This window comes from Eptatretus burgeri, chromosome 7, assembly GCF_056783735.1.
Source record: "Eptatretus burgeri isolate ZD-2024b chromosome 7, Ebu_testis_v1, whole genome shotgun sequence".
Lineage (NCBI taxonomy): Eukaryota > Metazoa > Chordata > Myxini > Myxiniformes > Myxinidae > Eptatretus > Eptatretus burgeri.
In genome coordinates this window covers 71,246,642-71,273,274 of record NC_140967.1, presented here as the reverse complement: position 1 = coordinate 71,273,274, position 26,633 = coordinate 71,246,642, and the positions used below count along the sequence as shown (strand labels likewise).

Here is a 26,633-nt window from a genome sequence, read left to right as displayed (position 1 = left end):
AATGTGTGATGTGCAGCAGGCATTTACTGTTGGTCAGGATGCATGTAGCTGATGTGGCACTTAATTGCTTCCTGGTACCCAATGCAGTAATGGTGTCTTAGGGCAGGCAGGATGGTCTAGAGCTATGCACACTTGTCTCTAAACTGGGTTTGAATCCCGACTAAGGTATAAACTGTCAAATCGGTGCTTCAATGGTAGCATGATTCTTAAATGTTTGTGCCATCCCTCGGATGGACGTTAAACTGGAATCCTGTCTACTGGCATTAGTTGGTGGTCGTTAAAGATCCCCACGGTGTTAATTGCGAATAGTATGCGAGCTATTGCCGGCACTGTGGCCATATTCCAAATTCCGGCCCGAACTACTGCTTGTAAAGCAATGGCAAACCTCGCAGTACAACCTTTTTGCATATCGGCACTTCCACGGAAGAGAGAGACAGAGACAGGTCTAATCCCGATATATGATGTCTGCCAATAAAGTTCCAGGACTGATATTTTTCACGACAGGTGGCAGCACTGGCTTGGGTTTCGTAATTGGACGTGCATCGTAATCATTTTGTCAGTGGTCTGGATGCCCATCGATTGCCAAAAGGGACAAAAATGTCCAAAGGGTGAGAATATTGGACCAATCTGACTAACTTCCGAAAATCCAATGAAAGGAACTCATTTTGCATCAATAGAAGAGATCTAGAAAGCCTCCCGATTTCCGAGCTGTATCTCGGAGCTGGCTGGGACTTTTGGAATGAAATTTTGCATCAATAACGTCAACAGAAAGTATGCAGCGTTGACAATATTTTTTGACAATGACCTAATTTTTAAGGTCATGACCTAATCCACGATAACTCGATTAAGGTTTGGCCGATCAGAACGAAATTGCCTCTCTAGAGTCTAGAGCAAGGTGCATTTTTCACCCTTAATTTACATCATACCCTCCGATTTAAAGGTCAAACTCAAATGGCTTTGAACTCAAATGGCAAAGAAAACACTTTTATTTGTCATCACTCAATTTTGCCAATGTGGAATCGCAAAGACTGCTTGGCCTTCCAAGATGTTCTTGCATCATAATAGTGGACCTGCATTGAATTTGTGCACCTGATATTTGATTGGTGACCTTGACCTACTTTTAAATTATGCCACCAAATGTGGAAGAAGGTTTTTTTTCACCCCTGTCTGTCTGTGAGCAGGATATCCCAAAAAGTTATGGATAGATTCAGACAATATTCGGTGTGCAGGTTGGGAGTGTGACAAGGATGAACTGATTAGATTTTGGTGAAGATCCGGATCTGGATACTAGAATTTTAAAAGTTATTCATCACGAGAGAGAGAGAGAGAGAGAGAGAGAGAGAGAGAGAGAGAGAGAGAGAGAGAGAGAGAGAGAGAGAGAGAGAGAGAGAGAGAGAGAGAGAGAGAGAGAGAGAGACAGACAGACAGACAGACAGACAGACAGACAGAGAGAGACAGAGACAGAGACAGAGAGCCAACTACGATATCTCAAAAAGTTATGGACGGATTCAGAATAAACTTGGTGGACAGGTTGGGCGTGTGACAAGGAGTAATTAATTCGATATTAATTAAGGTCTGGATGCAGATCTGGCCTAACGATGAGATGCAAAACATAAACTGTTCATCGTGGGGAGGTATTCGCTCTACCAAGTGCCGTTCAAATTTCGGATTCTCGTCCCCAATTACCAAAAACACCTTTCTGATCAGAACTTGAATAATTTCTTCCAATTTTCATGTTGAGTTTTATGGATAAAATGTTGATGGGGACAAATTTTCTTAATTTACACTCTATCCCTAAATGTTGAAGGTGAAGGTCATATGGCGGTCCAAAAAAAAAAAAATGCCCATCATTGGATCACAGGTCATAGGTGATCCCCAAAGGTAAGCCGGGGGAGGCTATCCCTTGGTGATCGCAGATATCTAGTTTGGTAATGTCACCAAACAAAGACTATAATTATAAAGCAACGTGTTCCACAAAAGCTCCAATTTAAACAGCAACATCTTAGTGGAGAAGTGAAAATTCATGATAGATTTTACAACAGAAATTTAAACTCCACTTAATTAAACTCCCCTCCTCCACCCCTTCCACTCCCCTCCCCATTTCCATTCCCACTGCCATTTATATTTGTTCAACAAGCCAAGTGAGTTGATTTGGGGTAGAAATATCCGTAGGCCTTTACTCAAGTGGGCGCCAGGCACAAACACGAGCAATCCGTGCTGCCTGGAAAATACACGCAGCGTCGCACCTTGTTACTTCATTTAGCCTAGTAATTAAGCACTCCTGTGCTCATTACGGCTCCTTCATTATGCTTCATTTAATTACCTGACAGGCATAACATAGTTGTTAATTAAACATGGTCCGAGCCTCCACGTCCTGCGGTTTTGTGTCTGAGCGGCACGTTCTCATGCATTACTGCTCCTGGAACCTGATTCGAAACCTTTCGCTGTGAGCGACTCCACAAATGTATTCAAACATTTGTTCAGCATTTGTTTCTGCTACCTGAACAGGTCTTGCACCAGGCATCTTGGGATGATTTTGTTCTTAGCTATTTTGTGCGGGTCTGCAAGCACAAGCAACTGCTTAACTCGACCATTCCTTACTTCTCTAAGATTCTTTCAAACGATCCCAACATTTGTTCAAACCTATATACTATGACTACTACATCATTAACAAACAGATTATTTCATGTCATTTTATATTATATTAAAAAAACTGGAACATTGCACAATATTTTTTTTCATTGTGTTTTATGGATTGAAAATTTTCATCCAAGTTTAAAAGTTTAACCTGAACTGATTTTCTTTAAACTTTTCCTTTGCTTGTTAAGTTATAACTAAAACACTTCTTCCATTGTCCATGGGACCAGCCATGACTTTTTAATTAACTATCATTTCCAAGGGAGTTCATGAGAAACAGCTCTCCAAACAAGACATGCCCATCTGTGACTGTGTCATTGCAACTCACACAATTGCAGCCAATCAGCAACGTTTGAGAAGATTCCAAATGATTTTGGGAAATTCGTTTTGATATAAAATGTCGTGAGCACACAATAACAACAATCTAACACTATTGGAAACTTCGTGATATTTTAAATGCCTCTTGTCTGGGTCAAAATAAATGTCAAGTGAGTGTGAGAAATGCAAAAAGAGATGCAGCAGGTGGTAACGATGTCAAACAATGAAGAATCACAAGCTGGTCAAACACTTGGAATATGTCTTTCAATCCTGACAAATTTCACACCATCACTCTGTCTCTCCGAAAGGACAGTCAGGAAACCCCCCCCCCCCCACATCAACCTTCTTTACAATACTCCTGAAAAAGTTCAGTCACTCAAACCTTTGGGCTGCTCTATCAATCATAATCTTTATTGGGCAAACCACATTTCAAAGATGGCCTCCAAAGGCAGTGGTCGAATGGGCATCTTCTGTCGTGCGTAGTCCTTCATTGGCACACGTGAACTCTTATCCACATACAAGGCCTCTTCATCTGCCATGTGATGGAGTTCTGATCTCTGCTCTGGGCTGGCACACCTGCTTCAATCCCTGCTCAGCTTGATGCCATGGAAACCAAGACCTTCAAGATCATTGGAATCTCCTGTGATGAATCTGATTCTAAGGGTCCATCACTTTCACATCATAGACTGGTCAGTCTCTGTCTTATTCCACTTCCTTTCTGGTCTTGCATCCTCTGCTCTTTCCATGCTCTTTCCCCCTCCCCTCCCTGCCCTCCTCCAGGATTTTGTAGGTCCCAGGCACCCCCCTTCTGGTAAAACTTCTAAAATCCAGGCTCACTGCTCACCTCCACTCATTCGGTCGTTCATCTTTTTTCCCACCTGTGGAACCAACTTCCACATTTGATTCAATCTCATTCTTCCGTCGCGATCTTCAACAGAGAAGTTCACCACCTTCTCAGATCATCCCCCGTACACAACCATGATCTTTTATACTCTGTTAACCCTCCCCAAGCCTAGCTCTTTCCAATTTCCCAGTTTTTCCTTCCAGAGAGTTTGCTTCTGTTTCCAGTTTGAGTCTAACCATGCCCTCCCATAATCCTCACTCATCCAACATTCATTATTTATCCAGATCTCCCTCTATTTTGTCCCTCAACCCTGCTGTTAGTGTCCCTCAACCCTCAAAGCCTCGACTTTGCATTAAAAAAAAGCAAATCCTCATCGGTGTACTGTACTGAATAACTTTTCATCTCTAATTTCCCGAATTTTCCCACTGCTTCTATTCAAGAAGCAATTTGTTGTGGCAGTTGGGAATCCTAATGACATGCTTTCAAGTCTCGTGTACACCAAGACAATTAAGCGACCGACGGATGTTTTAATGTTTTGAGGGTAGAAGGTTAGTGGTACAGTATATACAATGGTGGTGTCCAGTGCTTTGGCCAAGAAAGGTTTTGAAGTTTCAAGCAGAAGAATAGTTGGAGTGAGTTTTATGAAAATCTATCTATAATTCCAGGTGTGTGTGTGTGTGTGTGTGTGTGTGTGTGTGTGTGTGTGTGTGTGTGTGTGTGTGTGTGTGTGTGTGTGTGTCTGACCGCTGTTTCTCGACAACCACTGGTCCGATCTAATTGAAACTTGCCAGGTATATTACTGTGGCCCTGAGGATGTGCCTTTTCAAGGTTTGATATTAATCGGACAAGTGCTTCCCAAGTTATGGCCATTTATTTACCAACCAATGGAAGGACACGTTGCTGCGAAGGCCGGTGCGTGGCCGGCGACGATGACGTCACGTCACGTGCCGTGCCGGTTACCATGGGGATCGGTGCCTTAGTTACCGTGGCGTAGGAGTGGCAATGGTCAATGGCAGCGAATGTCATGGCAAGCAAAGACAGGGAGGTAAACTTGATTTTAATTTGGATTTTAATGAACTCTGTGTGTGTAAGTATCACAGCAGTTGTTACTTCAATACAAGCGATAATTCGTGGAATGCATGTGAACATTCCGTGCGGGCACGCACCACTTCTGGATAATGATGACTTAATGTATTCTAATAATTTCTCGATTCCTTATGCACATTTATAGACAAACACAATGCTCCAATCCAGTCGTCGTTTACGAGAGCGAAGGAACGGCCCGTGTGGTTGTTTCTGGCTTGCGGTTTTAAAGTTATTTTTTTGGGGGGTGGGGGGGGGGTTGCACGTACGGGTACTGGCATGCGAGAGCGAAGGAACGGCCTGTGTAGTTGTTTCTGGCTCGCAGTTTGAAAGTTTTTTTTTTGGTTTGCATGTACGGCCACGCGCGTACGTGCAGGCACTCACGTATTGCCACACACGTATGGGCACGCACGTACGGGCACGCAAGAGTGAAGGAACGGCCTGTGTGAGTGTCGTTTCTGGTTCGCGGTTTGAAAGATTTTTTTTTTTTGCACGTACAGCCACACACGTATGGGCACGTACTCGTAATAATAATTGCAATATTAACTAGAACTGCCACGATATAACTGCCGGCAGTGATGACCGGGTACCAAGACGTATGGCTTTGATACAAATACCACCCTGCTTTGATACAACATGGGACTGACAAGTTACGGACCAATTAACACGAAGTGTTCAATCTATTTTTTACGTATGCAGTTGGCCCTTTTTCCTGCGGACATTGTTGGTATGAATTGAATTGGCATTTGAATTACCTGAACACAAAGCAATAAATGTGCGGGAAATGTCACCGTGGGTCCACAGGGTAAACTGCAACTCCACCGAGTAATACAAAGCCCCCAATACGTCTCTCTACTATGTGGGATTGATGAGTTATGGACCCTGTAACATGCCACATTCAATCTATTTATTACGTCAGCAGTTAGCCCTTTTTCCTGAATGCATTCAGTATCAATTGCATTGGTGTTTACATAACTTGAACACAAAGTAATAAATGTGGACACCATTGGTGCAGAGGGTAAAGCAGGATTCCCCTGAGTCTAATGAGGCCCCACATGTTTCTCTATGATGCGGGATTCACAAGTTATGCACCGATGAACAGGCCAAGTTTCATCCATTTATTATTTACACAGTTTACCATTTTTCCTGGGGCCATCATCGGTATCAATTGAATTGCTTCTCCTGTACCCTCAAACACATGTATGGGCAGCCAAGTGACCTGATGCAAAAAAAAAATCTAAAAGTTCTCAGGTTCAAATAATTAAATCATTCTGGCTGCCAGACTTTGCATCCGATTGGGTTGAAATTTAAAAGATACATTCAACATGTCCGCTAGATCATAATTGTGAAGACTCGCATTGAATGATGCAGCAGTTCCAGAGTGAACATTATTTAATAATTTTCTTTCAATCCAATATGGCTGCCAAATCATGTGACCGACATCAAAAGGAGGTGGAAACTTTTTGTTCATCATGGATAGGTGGTCATACCTGTAAAGTTTCGCCTCGATCTGTTCAACCGTTTCAGAGTAGAAAACTTTTTAATTTTCTAATTTTCAATCCAATATGGCTGACGAACCATGTGACTTGTGACCATATTTTTTTACCGATTTGCAGAAATGGCGATAGATGACATTTGCAAAGTTTCGCTTCGATAGGACTCAGATGAATAGGATTCGGCCCAATACATTTTTGAAATATGCTCTCCAGGACTATATCATATTTGGCCCTACCTCTCGATGGTGAAGAATCACTTAAAAATTTAAATAATTTTCGTACTCATAAGTCGAAACACGTCAATCTAATGGTTAGTGTCAGTGTTCCAGACTCCCTGTTTTTTTTTTTGTTTTTTTTTTCTTTGGTATGACGGTGATGTTGACACTTCGATTTCTAGTGCGGTTATGATTTAAATTGTTGAGCGGCAGCCTATTAATTATATTATATTATAACCGCACTAGAAATCGAAGTGTTAACATCACCGTCATGCCGAAGAAAAAAAACAAAAACAAAAAAAACAGGGAGTCTGGAACACTGACGCGAACCATTACATTGACGTGTTTCGACTTATGAGTAACGTACAAGTAACGTGTGTCGACGTGTGTCAACGATCGCGTACCGTGCCTACAACACGTTACTCATAGGTTAGAAATAAGTTTCGGGTACGCTAAACATTACCTCGACGTGTTTCGACTTATGAGTAACTTACAAGTAACGTGTGTCGACGTGTGTCAACGATCGCGTACCGTGCCTACAACACGTTACTCATAGGTTAGAAATAAGTTTCGGGTACGCTAAACATTACCTCGACGTGTTTCGACTTATGAGTAACTTACAAGTAACGTGTGCCGACGTGTGTCAATGATCGCGTAACGTGCCTACAACTTATGGCCAGCATTATGCGGAACGTATGAGTCATACGCTGGCATACGTCGAAAAATTTCAAGCATGGAAAATTTGTCTAACACCTCGGCATACTACGACGTATGCCAGCGTTCAAAGACATAAGCCAGCGTACTACGACGTATGCCAGCATGCTCTTAACATATACAAACTTACCCATAACGTATTCGACGTGTGCCAGCGTACTACGACGTATGCCAGCGTTCAAAGACATAAGCCAGCGTACTACGACGTATGCCAGCATGCTCTTAACGTATACAAACTTACCCATAACGTATTCGACGTGTGCCAGCGTTTTAGCCAAATTTTGCATGCGTCAGGCATACGCTGGCTAAATCGTCAAGGTGTGACAGGGCCTTAAGAACGGGTTATAGATTAATTATAATATTGTCGTGAATGCTTTGCTTGTGTCGTGTTCTCCAATGTCCCCAATAAATCTGGCTGATTCGTATGAAGTTGCCGCTTTGAATTAATTTGTGCCGCGTCGAGTAACGATCCGCTTGATTTGGATATAAAAACCAAAATGGTTACAGACTGGTAGACTCCGCTCGGTCTCTGACAAAACCAGTCTGTAACCGGGGTCTATTCCCCCAGCTGGCAAGGTACAGGTGTATTTTGGTATCGTGGTCGGGGGACGCGTAACCCAAGAATTGTGCCGAACCAGACGGCGTACTGCACGCAAGGCTCACGCTCTCTTCTTGGTTCATGCTCGCCCCTGTCTCACGGTGGTCTAGTTCTTCTTCTTCTTCTCCCTCGCTTGGTTCCTGCGCTCGTGGTCCTGTGAGCGGCCTGTTGGTTTGGAGACGTGGACGGAAGGCACAGCAGTGCCGGCTGTGTGGTGGACCTGCGCGTCCGGACGAGGAGCGCCGGAGAGAGCTTGCCGGCCACGTGGGAGGCCCGGAACCAGGCGCGACCACGCTGACAGTCGTGGGAGCGGGACGTCGCGACTCGCCGACCACCGAGGGGGGCAGGTAACCTGCCACGGTCTCGCGGGACCCGTTCGGTCCTCCAGGTCCCACGTTATAAAGGTCCGCGGACCCTCTCTGCCACCCTCGTCTTTGGGGGTGGCCATTTCTTGCTTTTGAACGAATGTTGGTGGCGCCATGTCCTGTGAAGTAGACCCGCATAAGTGACTGCATGTACATTATTTCTCGTTGTTGGTGGTATTGCTTTTGTTTCTTGCTTGTACATTGCATGATTGCCTTGCTTGTGATGTTTGTGTAAATAATAAATGTGCTTGTGTGAAATGTATCCCATTCGTTGCATCCTCATTCCCCCATTGGAAATGCCATCTTGCCTCGTGGAATAATTAGTTGGGTTTTAAACACCCAGTCAAGAGAATCGGATCCGTCGAGGTCGGTGATAATACCTGCTCGGTTATCGCTGTGGAACGGAACGGACCGCTTAAGCGGTTCGTGTCCCAAGCCGACCTGCGGCGAGGTACGGCCCCTTGGTAGGTTACCCGTGTGAGTACTTAGGTATTTCGATGTTCGGCGAGTGACCCTATTTCGCACGGGTAGAAAGCGGACTGGTCTGTGGTGAGGTTAAACCTCCACCCGTGACTGGTTTCTGGAGATAGTTCCAGGAGGGTCACGACTGAATTGTCCATCCGGTGGGCGACGCGGTCGCTATTAGTGGAAAGCGGCTGATCGCACGCCGGCGGGCGCGAATTCGTAACAATATATATATATATATATATATATATATATATATATATATATATATATATATATATATATATATATATGTTGGTATGTGTGTTTCTTGAGGCATCAAAGTGAGTGCACCAGTTACCTGGAGGATGTCATGGTAGAAAATATTTAAGGACAATAATATGCCCTGTTTGTTGTTTTACTGGTGAAACCAGCATAAGACAGAAGAATCCCTTAGAAGTAATATTTATTAATCCCGAGTGTACCTTTAAAACACGAATTCTGATTAAAGGAAAACCTTAATGACTTTCCTAAAATTCCCCAAATTAATAAAGCACAAATGTCACAGATATTGATACAGCTACAAATTAACTCGTGATTTTCGAGGTGGCAAATTATCTTGGGTAATCAATTTATAACAGAAACCCCAGCAGGATAAAAATTGGTGAAACTTTAGCTGTGAACACACTCAAAAGGACTTTGTTCAGTGGGTACGCACAGGATGAATCTGACAGGCCAGTTGCAGTGCAAAAGTACTCAGAGGGTGAAGCCTTGTATCATCGAAGTATGCAGAAGAACCCAAGTCCACAGATCAAGCTGGGTGAGATGTTGAATTTGGGATACATGCTGTGAAAGACAATGTGTACTGGCAACAAGTAAGGAGAGGGTGAAGCAACAGGCAGGCTGCATCCCAATGCAGCCAGTGAGGAGATACCTGCTTTGAGCTCATCTCTGAGACAACAGCAATGAAGCAGATTTGACGAGTAGACTATTCAGTAGATTACAGTGACTAACGGAAAGCAGGGTGAAGTTGGTTCCTTTCAGGCATGGAAAGGAGTCATTGAACCATTCCAGGTTCACATAAAGAACACTCCTGTTTCCCCTTTACTGGTGAGCCAGTTTTAGAAATGAATTCTGCCACATGAAATGCAGTGCAGCAGCTGCTTCCTGCTACATGCTTCCTCTCTCCTCTCTGAAGCAAACTGTTGGCTCGTTTTATGTATTTTGCAAACTGTCAGTGTTCCATTGATATTCATCCCTGGAATCCCAAGGTCATGGCTGCTATCTGATTTCTCTTATCTTAAGAGTAGTTTATGGTGCCAAAGGTGCCGTCGGTTCTTCTGAAGCCCTTCCAGCCTTTGCTGCAGCCATGGCTGGTCATTATGACATTAAAACAAGCCAAAATGATTATTTTACCTAGTACGGTTGACTTTCACCCACAGCACAATTACATATTATACTGAACCGTAACACCTTCCTCCTTCAAGAGAAGAAAGTTTTATACAGAGCGAGAACTTCCTTTCCCTTCACACAATATCAAAACAAAGAATTCCTCAGCCATTTTTAGCATTAATGCCTTTCCAGTTGTTATTCTCACTGATCACAATCCATTAACTTTTCTTCATAAAGTGAAAAAATAAAAAATCAGACATTGATGAGATGGAGCTTGTCTTTACATGAATTAAACTTGGAAATTAAACACATCAAAGACAAAAACAATGCAATCACAGATGCTCTGTCAAGATCTGAATAACTCTTGAATTGTTCTTGTCGTCAGTTGGGAAGTATTATGGAGGATAAGCTGTTTTTCGCTTGTATTTTTAAGCGATGAAGCCGCTTCAATATTTGGGTATTTCCTTCCGTCCATTAAACTGAATAACAAGAACCTTTCTAACCCTCCTTGATTGGTTCTAAAGGGTAATGTGAGTGTGTTCTAAAGTGTAATTCTGCAGGGTTTTGTTCATTTGTAGGCTTTGCCTATTTCATTGGTAACTATCGAGTACCCAAGACTGCCATGTATAAGTAGTGGAGAGGATTTCTGAGCTAATAGGCTGTGAATGGAGACAAAGTGGAACATTTGACAATTATGGTATCCTTGGGAATTCCATCTGCAAGAAAGAGTGCATACTTTGAACAATGTCCTCTTACAACCAGAAGCAAGTCTGGATGGATGAATGGAGGATGAGCCGGATATTCCTTTAGCGGAAAGCTTAGTAAGTGGAACTGATGATGTTGGTGTGTCAAAGAAACAACATTTTGCATGAGTGACTACTGCCCATGACACGAAGGAGGTGCATTTGCAGGATTTGAAATGAAGTTCAGGTGTGCACATCTTTACAAGTGCCATTGCATACTGGGAGATAGACTTTGTGGATTGTTGCAAACTTATTGTGCGCCATATTCAGTTACAATTCGCCAGAAAAACATAAAAAGCACAAGTACTTCAATGTCTTGTTAAAACAAAACCCCACTGCTTGTGCTGTATTTTTGGTGCTGTAAAGGTGATTTCGGATGAGATGACACCAAGGTGTAATGAAGCACCGACCATGTGTTGTACTTGCTTGCTTGACATTTGCCATTAAGTGCTGGAATTGAACCTGTTCCTCCCCCCCCCTCTCCCAATCCCACCCCTGCCAAACATACTGAGGATTTTGCTCAACAGACATCTTGCTTGTTCTCTCAAATGCATCTGATTCTCCAGAATACTGGAGACTTGTTATTTATTTATTTATGTGTTTTTTAGAAAGCAGTAGATTCTGGACATAAGAATTTTTGAAAATGTTTAGAATTGTGGCAACAATCAGGCAACTGCTCCATGAGGAAATGATTGAGTCCATGGATGAACCATTTTTCAGGCATGAATTAAAAGCCAAGAGCAAAAATCAGGGGAAAGGATTTTGCAGGGCATGTCGTGACTGAACCGCATGACAATGTGACCCATCGTCAACATCCCGACAAGTTGACCAATTAGGCAGTGAGCGGATGCAACTCCTGCATTGTGGTTATCGTGCTATTGAGTGGGCCAGACCCCACATGCCGAAGAACAACATTGGAATGAGAGCTAAATCTGAGCACAAAGTCAAGGAGAAACATTATGAAACTTGTATCTTCCTGTCCTCAGCGATATGGATAAAGAGCGTGTGTGTTCACTCAGATATCATATGTATTACTTAAACAACCGCATAGAACTGCCAAGTTCTGTTAACGGTTTATTGCAAATTGCATCACAACTGACAAACTATTAATCCCCAACATGGAGAGTAAAACTTGAAAATGTTTATAAATTTTATTTACCCACCTCTTTACAGAGGTTTGGTGCTGCCAAAGCAGTTTCTTGGCATAGGTTATACTCGGTGGTTTTCCATTGCCTTCTCAGCATTGTTTGTCCATGTTCTATCCTTTTCGATACTGAGTGTCAAGCAAGGAAGCAGCACGTACCATTTATTATCTCCACCACCGAAGGTGGAAGTTTTCACCCTTGTCTGCCTCTCTGTTTGTCTGTCTGTCTGTCTGTCTGTGTGCATGATACCTCGAAAGGTTATTGATGGATTCGGATGAAACTTGGTGGACAGGTTTGGTGTGTGACAAAGACAAATTGATTCGATTTTGGTGACTATCTGGATTTGGATCCAGCTATTAGAATTTTTTATTTTTATAGTGCTTCTTCACCATTGAGAGATGTGGCCAAAAACGATATGCAGTATAACATGATATTTCAAAAATTTATTGGGCCCGATATGTTATTCTGGATCAGGCATTGTGTGGCAGAGGTATGCGCTCTACCGAGTGCTCTTCTTGTTTTAAAGTATTTGGTGTGACTCAGCTGGGCTTTGCAACCACCGACCTCCGAGACTCAGAGCGGATTGCTCTGACCGTGATACTGTTGCGGGCTGGGTATCGGCTGCGAGCACGACCGCTAGGTGGAGCAGTAGGGTCGACGCTACCGAACACCCGGAATCTAGATCATACCTTTCGGAAAACTCCGAGGTTACGGGTCCCTTATAGGACCGTGAATCGTCAATAATTCCACCACGTGGGACAGGGTTATTTTCCAAACTTCAAAATACCTAGAGACCCACGTGGCGAGCTACCAAGTATTCACACCCTCGACGGGACGAGTCGTTTCCGTGCTCAACTCGTGCGTAACCTGAGCGGATGATTACCGAGGTCCCGTCGGTCCAACTGTACATTTACAGCAGCAACGGCCTTTTTAATCACCCGACACGCACCGTGTTAAACCAATGAAAGAAACACAAAAACGAGCTGATAAATTCAACACATGAATGTTTATTTACAATAGGTGGGGAAGGAACACATAAGAGCAGAGTTAAACCGACTAAAGCAACGCAAATAATGTACAGCACCTACTTAAAGACGAGCCCACAGTCAGACGCACACCCAAAATAAATGGACCCAAATGGTCTTTATTATCCCTTCGGTTCGGAGGGAAGTTGAGCTGAGGGACGAGAATGTGGAAGGCTACCTGGCCGCGAGTGCGCGGCTGGACGTTCACCCCCTCCTGGAGCTCCAGTCGCCAGAAGACTGATCAGGGCAGCTAGACGCAGAGATGCAGACCACGCCCGCGACGAGATGAGCAGAGAGCCAGAGCACGCCAGCGACGATATGAGCAGAGAGCCAGAGCACGCCAGCAACAATATGAGCAGAGAGCCAGAGCACGCCAGCGACGATGTGAGCAGAGACCAGAGCACGCCAGCGACGAGATGAGCAGAGATCCAGACCACGCCAGCGACGATATGAGCAGAGAGCCAGAGCATGCCAGTGACGAGATAAGCAGAGACCAGAACACGCACTTGAGAAGACGGCCAGTACCAGCGACGGGATGAGCAGAGCCCAGAACACTCGCTCCAGAAGACGGCCGCAGATTATTTGCTCTCTCTTCCTTCGTCCGTTTTTCGGGCGCCGTTCGCTCATCGTCCATTGGCCGCAAATGACGCCAAGTCCGCTAATTGGACCGGGGGGGGGGCGTGACGGGCGTCGCGGCGGCCCACCCCCCAAACAGGCAGAGGAACATTATCCTGCGTGGGCTGTGCTCATTGGACGACCACCAATGAACTCGCTCACATATCCCTGATTGGGCGAGAGCGACGTCAGGTCCTCGTGAACTCCGCCCACGTACGTGCTGACACGCACGTAAGCAATGTCGTCAGTGTGAGGAAGTGAGGTGAAGGCGTGTTGTTGTAGTTATCAGGGGTGTAAAAAATGTAAAAGAAAACCCTGACTATCAAAATAACTCCGCAGCGCATAAATATTTAAGTACCCATTAAACAAGTGAAAGGGGGCTATCTATCCACATTTACTTATCAAAATAACTGAGCTATAGGACCTGTATGTTGAGTGCTCATGGCTTCCAGATTCGTAACAATACCACCGAGTCTTGTAATTTTCATGGAAAGACCCACAAAACTTCCTGAAGATGGATTATCGGTATTGTTTGCTGTTGATTTCGAGACTTGCAGGTATGGTACTCTTGCACTGAAGCAGGAAGGACGTTTAAACGTTAAATTAAATATATACCAAATACATTTAGCTCTGTTTACCCACATTGCCTGGTGTTATATTTTTAACCTTTGTCTTCAATACTGATTCAAAGCACCCAGCCATGATGGATAAAATCCTCATAAGGATGGTGGTGTTCTCTCTTCAAATAATGAATAAAATAAAACGATACAAATTTTGTGTGATTTTGGGTTTAGTTAATCCCAGCTAAGAGTGTTGAGAAGATAATATTTGTCTGCACAGAGGTTGAAAACTAAAATGTTTGTGATTGTTCACTTAAACGGTTAAATTGTTTACAAAATGTTTAAATATTTTAAATCGTAATGAAATTTTGTGACAAAAATACATTTTCGTTCATGCAGTTCTGCATTTGGCCACGAACTTACTGATCAATTCTTGCATGGCTTCATACTGTGGAGCAGCAGTGAAATTGGAAATGTAGACATTGATGTGAACCCTGACGCTCTGCTTACGTTGAGGTTTCCATGAAAACAAAGTGCAGCTGATCTGATGTTGAAAGTTTTTATTTTTTGTTGTTAACAGACCGAAGGTGTGTGGAGCAAACGACGCATGCACATGAAGACGGAGACATTACGCACCACCGGACTTCACTTCAGTTCAGTGAAAGGCAGCAGGTGACCTTGTGGGAGGAGACGTATCATCCAGGAGTACTCTGGGTACCGGTGACGTCATATGATGATGTCATGTTTCTCTCTGACATCAGCTGGGCAATGAAGGATAATTTTTCCCCTCCCCTTTCCATCCAATGGGATGCCAACCCATGGGGTTGTCCATACTCTAACCTCTAAATGCTGAGCGCACATGCCATTTTTGAAGTCAGAAATGACTGCCGGGGTCGGAATCTAACTGCCGACCTCCAAGTGTCAGAGCAGATGCTCCAACCATCATGGCAATGAGTCTTTTCAAGGCAATATTTGGAGTAGCTTGGTACTCAAAGGGTGTAATCTCCAATGTTTGATGTTTGCGGGATAAAAACATGTGCATCAACCCTCGGCTGGATGATCAACTGGTTGTCCCGTCTCTGTCTGCCAGCATTGGTTGGTGATGGATGGTAAATATCCAACAGTGTCCTTTGCGAAGAGTAGGCGAGTTATCATCAGCCTGAACAAATTACAAATTCCTGCCTGAAGGAGCTCCAGTTGAAGGTCAGGTCAGCCTAGCTTGTTCATGAAAGACTATTTTTCAAAAAGCGCTTTTCGAATTTGTGTGTAGCAGAACATACAATGTAATTACCTGATTCATCGTTGTCGTCGTGGCCGCTTAACGGTTAAAGCAGCTGACTTAAGATCTTAGGGTCTTGAGTTCAAACCATGTTTTATCGGTTGAATTAACACCAGGTTGGTTGACTCAACCTGTCATCCTTCTGAGGTCAACACAATGAGTACCAGCTTACTAGAAATTGGGGGGGGGGGCATTGGATCAGTGCACCAGTGTGACCACTCCTCATTTTCATAAATGCCAAGGTGAGCCAATGAAAAAAGCCAAGAATTCACAAGGTTTCGGAAAAGCGATCATAATAGAAAACCAAGACGCCAAGGTGAACAACGAATAGCCAAGATCTTGTGAAAAAAAAAGCCAAGGAGTGGTCACACTGAGTGGCACCCCAGAAAATGTTGCAGTCAAGCAGCCATAGGCTGCATATGAATAAATAAATAATAATAATAATAATAATAATAATAATAATAATAATAATAATCGTACAACCATACATTTTACAGAGCATTGGTCTCTGCGCAAGGGTTAGGGTTATAGTAATGTTGGGTGGTTTGCCATTGCCTTCCAAGCAGTCAGCTCGGGCAGGAATTTGTAATTTGTTCAGGGTGCTGGCGAGCACTCGCCTACTCCTCATGAAAGACACCGTCGGACGGTGTGCCCATTGATGTATTTCCGTGTTTTCGAAACAACAGTCCAACAGTTCATAGTTGGATCTTGACATAGGTATGCATGTTACCTCTGTGCCATTTTGTTTGACAGCCTTTCGAGATGTTACCAAAAATCTGAATTTTGCTCTTGTGCTATATCCTATCACAATTTCTTCTTGTTATATAACACTAGATTTTAGAAAACAAAATTCTTCTCCATAAGTTGTGCTAAATATTTATTAATGTGCTGCTTAAAAGTCATACGTGCTCGATGTATGGTCATAGGTGATAGTCATAAATTAGCTTGATATGACTCATTGACCTACCCTTGCTTTGTTGATATTTAAATGCTCCTGACTGTCTCCACATCCATCTTTGTAACAGACTGCACACCGTCTCCTTCGCATTCTCACTTGCATCCATATAATCCTCAGATATCCCTTTCAGATGTATTTTAGAGTCAGCTGGCACGGCTTTACAACTTTCAGCTGCACGACCATCACGTATACAGCACTTTTTGTGTTCAAATATATACAATGTAGAAAACAAAGCCACATTGGAAATGTAGAGTATGGTATAATCGGACAAGGTAGAACAAAACTCCCCATTTGTAATCAATTCATCATCTGTCCTTTTGTTCGGTGTACTGAACCTTATTCAATTTGAAATTATCCGATATAACCTCGGCTAGAGTCCTTTTCAGAACACTGATCATGTATATAGAGGACCGATGAGGTTATACAATGGCAGGTTGAGGGTGTGGGCATCTTTCCCACACCATGCTCTAATTCCATGCCAAAAACACTGGTTTGCCATGCAGCGTTAATCTCGATTCATGAATGCAAGGCTGAATGAATGTGCTTTCGAGTTTTATGAACTCTGTCTACCTGGCAGCGCAAATTTCCGTTCATGCCGCTCAGTACGCGCAGCGCAGCGTCTGACACCAGGCCCAGCACCTGAGCCATCGGTTAAAGTCGTGCGAAGAGCGACAGTGATGTAGAGCAGAAATCTCACATTCATTGCCTTCAACTGTAAGCTGCCAAGATAACAATGCTTTGACTAATGCTGCTCTTTGCTAAGCAAGGAGAGGACGCTGGGATGCACATGTTATTTTTTCCCTTTAAAAATGGGGGTCATTAACCTTTCAAACTGCGTCACTAAACTTTAAAAGGTTTATTTCCCCCCATACACCCCCCTGCCCCCAGCATGCCTTTGGAAGAGCTGTATATGTGTTCTCTGTAGGGGGAGTAAGGTGAGTTCGATGATTTTATGAAACATGTAAGGTTGCGTTGAGACATTGATGATTGACGACTTGTAAGAACTATAATAGGCTTGATGTCAGGCATCTGGCACTCATATCTCATACCACCCTGACAGTGTTATTTAGTTTCTGCTTGGTAATATGGGAAGCTTCTGTGAGTGACTTTGGTGGCCACCATGATGGACAGGTTTCGCTGTTTTTGTTGAAATGGAAAGCTATTAAATCATTCCATTGGAGCAGATTTGATAGTTCAAGATGTGAAAATGGTGCTTCTGTGTTTGTTTCTCCTCTGTACACCCTTTAAAAAAAATGTACATCTTATGTATCATTATGATCATGATATATGTTGTGAATGATTCGAGCAGGTATAAGAGCAGCAGAAATTGTATTTTTATTTATAGACTCTAACTTGTGGATTGATGGCCAAACATTTAATCGATTCAATGAAATAATTCATCCCAGTGAGTTAGCGTGGAAGAAGAAACCGGGCGTAGTGGCGTGAACCTGTAATCCGGCTACTCGGAGGCTTGGGTTGGAGGATCGCTTGAGGACGGGAGCCCTGCACTGGGCCGCGCGATGAGAGGGTGTAGGGCAGCCCAGAATCATGGTGAAACCCAATCCTTATCCCTGTGTCGTAAGAGGCGACCAGGGTTGCGTCAGGAAGGGCATCCGGCGTAAAACCTGTGCCAAGTCAGTATGCGGATCATAACGGATGATCCGCTGTGGCGACCCCTTACGGGAGCAGCCGAAAGACGAACAACAGTTAGCGTGGAAGAAGAAATCATCGTCATCAACGGACTGTGCTCTTTACAGCGCGTGCCAACACAGTTTCTAACAAGTGTTATGTTGGGTGGTTTGTCATTACCTTCCAAGCATTCAGTTACGGCAGGAATTGGGAATTTGTTGCTTGGCTGAATAACTTTCTGAGGGCATGGCTGTGCAGATTATACAACGCCACTGTTACCAGTAAGCTGGTATTCATTATGCCGACCTCGGAAGGATGACGGGCTGAGTCAACTTACCTGCTGTTAATTCGACGGACAGGTAGAGCTTGAACGCAAGACCCTAAGATCATAAGCCAGCCACCTTGATCATCAAAGCAACACCAGGCTTGGCCGCCTACTCTTCGAGAAAGACACCGAAGGATCTTTAATGCCTACTAACTACCAGTGCTGGCACACAGGTCCTCCAGATTAATGTTCTGGTGGATAACCTACTTGATAGCTGGGCATAGATTTGAATCCAGGTTAGACGGCTCAAAGGTGAGTGTGCATACCTTTAGGCTATCCTGCCAGGCCTTAAGAAGGCATGCAGTACTGATTTATTTGCAGTAGTTTCTTGAAGTACACTTTAAAGCCGCTGTCACATCTTGACGATTGAGCCAGCGTATGCCGACGTATGAAAAATTTGTCTAAAACGCTGGCACACGTTGAATACGTTATGGGTAAGTTTTGTATATGTTAAGAGCACGCTGGCATACATCGTAGTACGCCGAGCTCGTCGACAAATTTTAAGCATGCTCAAAATTTTTCGACGTATGCCAGCGTATGACTCACATGTCCCGCATACACTGGCCAGAAGTTGTAGGCACGTTACGCGATCGTTGACACACGTCGACACGCATTACTTGTAAGTTACTCACAAGTCGAGGTAATGATGAGCATACCCGAAACTTATTTCCAACCTATGAGTAACGTGTTGTAGGCACGTTACGCGATCGTTGACACACGTCGACACACATTACTTGTAAGTTACTCATAAGTCGAAACACGTCGAGGTAATGTTTGGCGTCAGTGTTCCAGACTCCATGGGTTTTTTTTTGTTTGTTTGTTTTTCTTCGGCATGACGGTGATGTTGACACTTCGATTTCTAGTGTGGTTATAATATAATATAATTAATAGGCTGCCGCTCAACAATTTAAGTCATAACCGCACTAGAAATCAAAGTGTCAACATCACCGTCATACCAAAGAAAAAAAAACAAAAACCATGGAGTCTGGAACACTGACGGGTTCCTCCTGTGTGAACCCCATTTTTTATATACCAATTCCCCTAAACGCTGCCAATACGCCATTATACGGTAGCTGTAAGTTAGTAACACGTTCAGTAAGTTCTGTGGTCGTCCGGAAGACGTCAAATACATCTACATACGTCAATATGCGTTGGAGATGCGTTACATATAGGTTCAAAGCATGTTACTCATAGGTTAGAAATAAGCTTCAGCGTGCTCTTAACGTATACAAAACTTACCCATAACGTATTCGACATGTGCCAGCGTATTCGGCAAATTTTTCATACGTCGGCATATGCTGGCTAAAATGTCAAGGTGTGACAGCGGCTTGACACTTTGATGTCTAGTGCGGTTATGATTTGAATCGTCGAGTGGCAGCCTTTTAATAGGCTACGCCACGTGATCGTCGGCGATATGCTGCCGCGTGCGATGCATAAGTTAGACTATCGTTGGGCATACGTTGTGAACGCCAACAACACGCTCAGCATTCGTTGGTATAAGTTATCTATATGTTATCGAAACGTTCTGTGTACGTTACTAATACGTTATGCATACGTCCAACTCGTTATGAATACGTCCAAAACTGGAAAAAAAAACATCAAGAGTTCAGCGTACGCCAACGTTTTACATGCATTTTGATACGTTGCCTTACGCTGGCTAAAACGTCAAGGTGTGACAGCGGCTTTAACCACAACATTTCCAATACAATTTTAAGAATATGGTGATGTTGATTAATTTGTTTTTCAATATCGTTAAATCGGTCGTCTACATTTGGAGAAAGATTAAAAGATATATTTGAAAGTTTTCAAAATTAATTTAATTCAATAGAAAATAGACATTTTGACAATAGTGTCTAGACTGACTCTGTTCTGTTTGACGGGAACTTTTAACCTGCTGTTGCTAACACGAAATCTGTGATTCAAATCGTCTTTTAGATGTAATTTTCAGCATTTAGAGTTTTTCGATGAAAGAGCGGCAATTTAAGATTGGTTAACCTGAATTGTTCTGTTCCCGAATGAAAATCAGACTCACAGAAATATAAGAATACGAGAAATATCCTTGATTGAGAGGTGTCCAGTTTGTACCATTTACCATTCGTACAAGCTCGCCCCAGCCTTGGATATAATGCACACATACTGTACGTGTCTCGTTTTTTCCTCTTCTGTTTCTAACAATACACACACACACACAATCAGCTATTCCTGATATATCATGTAATTTAAAGGATTGCTGTAAATAATGTTCACCTCAAAACATAATTCCCTTACCTAAATAAGCAATTGAACGGTTTTCCGACTGCAAGGATCATTAGCTGGGCACCGTTCTTCTTCAAGGTTTCAATTCTTTCAGGCCCGAACCTCTCCAAACGGTGGCTCCACAACCTCGCTCATGGATCCGCATGTCGATCCATCATAACCTCACTTGTGCCCAGGCAGTCAGTCAACCCATCAATGCAACATCACTAAACAGACTCTACTCGCAAGAGGATCTAATGTATTATCACATAGTTACAACTCCCATCACACATTCCATTACATGACAACACCTCAAATCATGCACATCTTACCTTAAATACCACATGCCCACCAACCAGTACGTCCACCCCACTTACCCCTGGATTAAACTGTTGTTCAAATGTTCAAATGGTTTATATACGGTTTTTTACCTGCTTCCTTGTCTCCGAGCAACCACTGAAATTGGGTTTTTAAATGGTTTCCATATACATGTATATTTACCTCCATCACCGAAGGTGAAGGAGGTTATGTTTTCACCCCTCTCTGTTTGTTACTTACGAAATCTTTAGATTTCGTAAGTATATTGATGACTTCCGTCCGCTGTTTGTGTGTGTGTGTGTTTGTGTGTTTATTTGTAGGCACGATAACTCGAGAACGGAAGAAGCTACCAATGTCAAATTACACCACATGATTCAGGAAAGTGATGGCTAGCGCTGATTAGATTTTGGTCAAAATCGGTCAAAGGTCAAGGTCACAGTGAGGTCAAACATAATTCCGTAAATTCATGTGGAGAAATGGAGTATTTTTACTTCGCTCGACGTTACGAGTTCGTTTTAACTTCGATTTTAATTTTGTCTTCGGTTTTTGCGATCGCTGAGGATGCTTAATACTCGGTTGTCGAAATTCTGGTAAAAATCGGATGTTTTGGAGACGTTTTAAGATTGTATAAAAAATATTTCACTATTGTATAAAAATTTCACTATTTCACTTAACAGTTTCACTATTGTATTCAATAAAAAATATTCTATAAAAAATGTGCGTGTGTGTGTCTTTGGGCCCCGTCTATAAGTAGAACTGTTAAGTGCTTTTGTTGTACATTATTGGCCTTGCTTAGTCGGATAACTCTGCCCTTACGTGCTCCCCTCGTTCCGCCGATTATTGTAAATTAATTCCCCTCTTGTTGAATGTCCCAGCTCATCCTTGTCCTTTCTATCATTGGTTTGCCGCGCTGCGAATGGGAATTAGGAGACTTCATTGTTGCCATAATCGTGCAATCGGCCCAGCAGGAATCTGGTACTCTCCGCTCGGGGTACGACTCGGATCCAGCTCAGTAACGGCCCGGATCACGCAGATCTTGCCAAGGGTGATTTTTCCCCGGTAGTTTGGACTACGTGGGTATTGAGGTATATTGAAATTGGAAATTGACCCTATCCCACGTGGTCGACCTATTGGCGATCTTCGGTCCGATAAGGGACCCATGACCATTCGGATTTACCTGAAAGGTACGACCTAAATTCCGGGTGTTCGGTGGAGCTGACTCTACTGCTCCACCTAGCGGTCGTGCTCACCACCGAGACCCAGCCCCACAACAATATTTGTTTTTTGGATTTTGGAAGGATCGTGTTCTGCACGACGTCTTCTTGTTACTTACGAAATCTAAAGATTTTGTAAGTATATTGATGACTTCCATCATCTGTTTGTTTGTTTGTAGGCACGATAACTCGAGAACGGAAGAAGCTACCAATGTCAAATTACACAACGTGATTCAGGAGGGTGATGGGTAGTGCTGATTAGATTTTGGTCAAAATCGGTCAAAGGTCAAGGTCACAGTGAGGTCAAACATTCGATTTTTCATGGTTTGGTGCAGAATCATCATAGAAACTTCTGGCTTTTGTCTCGACCTTCTCTCGAGACAGCTTTTATTAGACAAGGTCAGAGGTCAAGTTGACGATTTCGTAAGTACCAGTCTATGACTGCTTGTTTGTTTGTTTGCAGGCACGATAACTCGAGAATGGAAGAAGCTACCAATGTCAAATTACACCACGTGATTCAGGAAGGTGATGGCTAGTGCTGATTAGATTTTGGTCAAAATCGGTCAAAGGTCAAGGTCACGGTGAGGTCAAATATTCGATTTTTGATGGTTTGGTACAGATAACTCGAGAACGGAAGAAGCTCCCAATGTCAAATTACACCACGTGATTCAGGAGGGTGATGGCTAGCGCTGATTAGATTTTGGTCAAAATCGGTCAAAGGTCAAGGTCACAGAGAGGTCAAACATAATTCCGTAAATTCATATGGAGAAATGGAGTATTTTTGCTTCGGTCGACGTTACGAGTTCGTTTTAACTTCGATTTTAATTTTGTCTTTGGTTTTTGCGATCGCTTAGGACGCTTAAAACCCAGTTGTCGAAATTCTGGTAAAAATCGGATGTTTTGGAGACGTTTTAAGATTGTATAAAAAATATTTCACTCGCCGCGTCACGGCTCGTCACGTGGTGCAGTGCGCTCGAGCAGAGGCGTCGTTGATCACATAATGGTTTTGCGTGTGCGTGCTGATGGTGTTTTCGATAAAGATCGTGTTTAAAAGTCATTTTTAACCCAATAAAGGTTATCGTCGCATGCCTGACTCGCTAAGTCGTCGGATTATGTAAAGATTGTTGGTGGATGGCCGAATATTACGGTTTTGTGACTTTAATAAAATAATATTAAATAATTGCGTGGAGAAATGGAGATTTTTGCTTCGGTCGACATTACGATTTTTGATGGTTTGGTACAGAATCATCGTAGAAACTTCTGGTTTGCGTTGCTACCTTCTCTGGAGACAGCTTTTATTAGACAAGGTCAGAGGTCAAGTTGACGATTTTGTAAGTACCAGTCTATGACTGCTTGTTTGTCTGTTTATGTGCAGGATATCTCAAAAAGTTGTGGACGGATCCAAATGAAATTTTGTGGACAGGTTTGGTGTGAGCGAAGGACGAACTGATTAGATTTTGGTGAAGATCCAGATCCGGATCCGACTACTGGAATTTTAAAAGTGTTTCTTCACCATTGATGGGGCCAAAAACGATATATAGCACGATATCTCAAAAAGTTGAGGCGGATTCAAATGAAACTTGGTGGACATGTTGTGTGTTTGACAAGGAAGAGTTGATTCAATTTTGTGAAGATCCGGAAACAAGAATTATTTAAGTGATTCTTCACCATTGAGAAATATGGCTAAACTAATATAAAGTACGATATCTCAAAATGTTGTGGACAGATTCGGAAGATATTTGGTGGACACATTGGGTGTGTGACAAAGAAGAATTGATTCTATTTTAGTGAAGATCTTAATCCGGATCCGGATCTGATAAAAAAAATTTTTTATTGATTCTTCACCATTGAGAGATGAAGTCAAAATTACATTTAGCATGATATCTCAAAAAGGTTTTGGATGGATTCGGATAAAACTTCGTGGACAGGTTGGGTGTGTGGCAAGGAGAAATTGATTCGATTTTGTTGAAGATCCGAATCCGGATCTGGATACGAGAATTATTTAATTTACAAAGTGATTCTTCACAAATGAGAAATCGGGCCATAAACGATATAGTATTGCATAGCATGATATTTCAAAAATGTATTGTTCTCATGGATCAGGCATTATGAAGTGGAGGTATACGCTCTACCAAGTGCCCTTCTTGTTCAAAAATGTAGTTGTATAAGTATCTTGTTCATAATATTTTTAGTATTTTCGTATTGTATTTCACTCATACCATTTGGTGTTGTTTTATGATGTTGAAGAAAACTTGTTTTAATCTGCAAAGTGTAGCTCCCCATGTTAGTAAACGTCGAACGAGTTGTTTTAATCTATTGACAAGCTCATTGCTGTTCGTAAATGTCTCAGAAGTTTTAATCTATTGACAAGTTCAGTGCAGTGTGTGGTTGCTCTCACAGTTCTAATTATTTCACCTGCAATTAATTTTACCATGGAATAACTTCTTAAGCACATTGCTGTCTAAGAAAGACATTCGTACAATGTGGAATGGAAAAGCATCTCGTTTATCAAATAATTTGGTGTGATATTTATTATTGTTGATATCGATTTGTAATTCCAAAAAAGAAACTGAAGTGTGAGTTTAGTTTTCCTTTTTTAATTCAAAGTCGTTTGGATATTTATCATCATGAAGCTGATCAAATACAAACCCATTATTAATTGCTAGTAAATCATCAATGAATTTGAAGACGTTTCTACACCTTTGCACAGTTGTTACTTTATTCCTGCACATGTTCTGGACCCAATCAGACTCGTACATGTGCAGGAACAAATTTGCAAATAAAGGGGCCGGATCTAAACCCATGGGTATCCCCACTGTCTGTTGGAGTATCTTGTTGCCAAATGTAAAGAAACTGGTGTTCAGGAGAAATCGAATACTTTGTTTAAGTTTATTTTTTGAAACGCAACATGAATATTTATTTTCCTTTACAGATCAGTTCGCTCTTTTTTTGATAAACTTTAATGTATACTTTATTATCTACTGCTCTGTACAATGTGGTTACAAGCTTGTCATGTGGAATGTTTGTGTATAATGCAGAAAAATCACAAGTTGATAGACATTTAGTCTTACCCTTGTTATTAATGTTGTGTAAACTGTCGATTTCAGCTTTGGAATTATCAGTGACCCAGAACTTTTGAATACCAGAATAAAACCTCGCCCTTTCATTGTAGATTTTCAAGCATTTATAAATTTGTTTCATCACCCCTGTAATATTACCTGATGATGGTTTCAAACTGCATTCTCTACTTGTGGTGATCTCTACACACACAGACACACAGACACACAGACACACAGACACACAGACACACAGACACACAGACACACAGACACACAGACACACAGACACACACACACACACACACACAAACACGGATGCTTCAACGTTTAGCAATAGATGCCAAAATCTAGTAAAATTTCTCTTGTTGCCCTGGAACCAAACAATCTAAGATATGACAGATGTTTGTCTGTCTGTGTTGCTATTTTCTCAGAGATGGCTAATGGATCTTCGTCAAACTTTTGAGGTTCATCTGAGAAAGTTGGCAATACCATCAGGTGCCCGCTTGGCGAGCTAACAAAGTTTGTATGACCAGGTGTCCATGTGGCAAGCTGAGAGAGTTTGCAGTGCGATCTGTTATGCTACCTGACAATGCTTTCTAACTGAAAGTTTGCATAGTATGAGCAGGTACCCACGTGGTGAGCCGGGAAGTTTGTGGTACAAAGGTGCTGCTATTACAAGCAGAGACAGCTTGCAGTATGAGCAGGTACGCACGTGGTGAGCTGGGAAGTTCGCGGTACGATAACGTGCTCATATTACAAGCTGAGACAGCTTGCAGTATGAGCAGGTACCCACGTGGTGAGCTGGGAAGTGTGCGGTAAGATAAGGTGCTCGTATTACAAGCGGAGACAGCTTGCAGTATGAACATGTGCCCATTTGATGAGCTTCTTCTTCTTCTTCTTGCACATGGTAGCTTGGTTGCCGGTTCGCTGTCATTTTGTTGTGGCGTGACTGTGCCCCCATACCAGTACACTGGTACTCATTTTGTCGACCTTGGAAGGATGACGGGCTGAGTGAACCCCACCTGGTGTTAATTCAGCAAAAAACTGGGCTTGAACTCAGGACCCTAAGATCCCCAGCCAGCCAGCCAACCCGCTAAGCAACACCAGGCTTTTTGGCGAGTTGAGGAAGTTTGTATGAGCAGGTGCCCATATGGCGAGTTGAAAAAGTTTGCAGTACGATCAGTTGCCGGTTCGGCGAACTGAGAAAGTTATCTTTTTTTTTTGGTTCTTTTGTTGTGCAGAGGCACTTCCCTTTTTCTCAGTTACTTTTCCAAGTATCTTTCAGAAGCTTGGTGAGCATTTCAATTGACAATTCTTATCCCAGACGCAGTAAATTTTATTTTGCCCCAAATTCTTCAACTTCCTGGGGGTTCTGCACATGCACACTGAGCATTTTGCGGTGGGGTCATTTTGAAAGTGCCA

General features: G+C 42.7%; 1 protein-coding gene across 4 annotated transcripts in view; it reads left to right on the top strand.

The window, feature by feature from the left end:
* The window catches only part of LOC147023506 (uncharacterized), a 119,466-nt gene that overhangs the window by 16,804 nt on the left and 76,029 nt on the right, over window positions 1-26,633 (top strand). For all 4 annotated transcript variants that reach the window (XR_015060239.1, XR_015060240.1, XR_015060238.1 and 1 more), the window contains exon 2: window positions 14,775-14,866. The gene's annotated coding sequence lies outside the window, so the exon portion shown is untranslated. The remainder of the gene's footprint in view (window positions 1-14,774; window positions 14,867-26,633) is intronic.